Genomic DNA, 2,536 nt, shown 5'->3' on the forward strand with positions numbered 1-2,536 from the left:
CCTCTCCCAAGCGCTTAGTACAGTGATCTGCATGCAGTAAGTGCTCAATAAATACCACTGATTGATTGAAGACAACACTGCGAGTCCTCCCCCTGTCTCCCATCTGAAGAGTTTCCCAACAGCCAGTGGCCCCCCTTTCTGTGACTAGAGCTGAGTGACCAGTGACGCGAGCCAGGATCCCCCACAGACACCGACCCACAACCCACGGTCCAAGAGACCCGGAACTCTGGGCTCAGACCCAGAATGCAAGACCCCGACCGTGCACACAGACCCTAGGACCAAAAGCAGGAGGGCACGAGCGAGCGAGTGAGCACCTAAGGGTAACCAGTGGGACTTGGGGGCCAGAGCGTCCAGAGGGCACTGACCCGCTTCCTTGGACTTACAAGAGAGTGCCACCCACTTTCTTCTCTGCCCACATCATCCACTGCACAGGCTTGGTATGCACTGTTATGTTATATCTCCTTGACATGTTACGTACACTGGGCACACCTAGGTATAAAGTGTCATCTTTGCCACTGAGCGTTTCTGGTTACTATGGCAAGGGCGTGGGTCGGCTAATAGGAGGGCTCCTCCTCCGACCTCAACCTAGTCTCTGGTCCATTTCCAGTTGGTGCCATCAAATCTATCTCACTATTGTCTCCGAGAGTCCCCGCCTCTTAACACATAATTCTACTGGTATCGTGGGGGCAGGTTTCCCTGAAAACAACCCCACCAAGGACTTCTCAATATTATCCCTTTTTTTCCCCAGCAGAAAGAGTGAAAGAAAGCAGAGTAGGAAAGAGCGCAAAATCACTTGTGGTTATCTTTGTTGCTGCTTCTGCCCATGCTGGTGGTGGTGGTGGTGATCCAGGGGTTGCCCGGTTCAGATTGACCCGGTTCCCCTGGAAAACTCCTGGTCATGCTACCAGCTCCCAGGGACCCTGGCTGAGATCCCAACAGAAATGGTCTATCCCGGGGCCGAGCATGAATATGTGGGATTTACTCTCCTCCCTCCAGGCCAGGGACAGCAGCAGCATCTGTTTGTGCCTCCTTTACCTCATATGTAAAATGGGGATTAACTGTGAGCCTCACGTGGGACAATCTGATTACCCTGTATCTACCCCAGCACTTAGAAAAGTGCTCTGCACATAGTAAGTGCTTAACAAATACCAGCATTATTACTATTATCTGTCAATCAGACACACTCGGGTTCAATCAGAAAGGCTGGTATCAATTTTGGAATGTCCAGTTTTGACCTCCCACCCTAGGCCAGTGCCCCTGGACTTTCAGAGGTTCTACATCAGTGACCAGAAAAATAAATCAATGCTACTTATAAATCTTCTTATGTATGTCTTCCCCGCATTAGATTGTAAACTCATTTTGGGCAGCGAGTATAAGTCTTGTTTGGGTTCTTTTTTCCCAAGCATTTAGCCCAGAGCATTGGTCCTTATGAGTGCTCAATATATATAATCACTCTGACTCTACTACTACTAGGGCTACTAGCAGCATTGCATAGTAGGTAGAGTCAGGCCATGGGTTCTAATCCTGACTCCTCCACTTGTCTGCTGTGTGGCCTTAGGCAAGTCACTTCACTTCTCTGTGCCTCAGTTACCTCATCTGTAAAATGGGTATTAAGACTATGAGCTCCACATGGGACAACCTGATTACAGAACAGTGCTTGGCACATAGTAAGTGTTTAACAAGTACCATAATTACTATTATTATTATTATAAGGATTACTTCTATTACTACTAATTATTGAATCCCCTCTTTTCCTATGGATAACTCTGCTGAAAACATTTGTCCTCTTTCTTAGGTTGCGAGTCCTTTGAAGGACAGGAACCATGTCTAATTCTCACTCATGTATTCTATCCCACCATTTAATACAGTGCTTTGCCCATAGTCAGCACTTAATAAATACTATTATTACTTGTCTTGTCTTGTCTTGTCTCATGCCTAGTCGTCTCCGATCCATAGCGACACCATGGACACATCTCTCCCAGATCCTCCATCTGCAGTCGTTCTGGACGTGGATCCACAGAGTTTTCTTGGTGAAAATACGGAAGTGGTTTTCCATTGCCTCCTTCCACGCAGTCAACTTGAGTCTCCACTCTCAACTCTCTCCCATTCCACTGCTGCCCAGCACAGATGAGTTTTTACTTGTGGCAGATGGCCTTCCACTCGCTAGCCACTGCCCAAGCTAGTTATGGAATGGCCAGGCCTCTGCTTGACTTTCCCTCCTGTAGTTGAGACTGGTAGAGTACTGGACACTCTCCAGACGCAACCCTGAGAGGGAACTATTACTCCTACTATTCTGAATTATGTGATCAGGAAATTTCCTTCTTAAGTGGAAGCTGGTGGTTCCTGGTGGAAACATCATTCATAGTAGAAGGCAGGGGCTCAGAGGGGCGGGGACTGTCTGATAGACTGGCATCCTAATGGATAGGGATTCGAATGGCAGGGACTCTAATGGCCTGGGAATTTCTGATGGATGGGAAACCTAATGAACTGGGATACTGATGGACGGGGGCTCTGAGGGACAGGGACTCTGATGGAC

At 48.1% G+C, this 2,536-nt stretch overlaps 1 non-coding gene across 1 annotated transcript; it reads right to left on the reverse strand.

Annotated features, from left to right (window-relative positions):
- Nucleotides 1–2,137: 2,137 nt before the first annotated feature.
- Nucleotides 2,138–2,275, reverse strand: LOC114816857. The gene has a single exon (XR_003764662.1). It is a non-coding gene; the product is annotated as a small nucleolar RNA SNORA7 (small nucleolar RNA).
- Nucleotides 2,276–2,536: the final 261 nt, after the last annotated feature.

The sequence above is a fragment of the Ornithorhynchus anatinus genome, chromosome 14 (genome assembly GCF_004115215.2).
Source record: "Ornithorhynchus anatinus isolate Pmale09 chromosome 14, mOrnAna1.pri.v4, whole genome shotgun sequence".
NCBI classification, from domain to species: Eukaryota; Metazoa; Chordata; class Mammalia; order Monotremata; family Ornithorhynchidae; genus Ornithorhynchus; species Ornithorhynchus anatinus.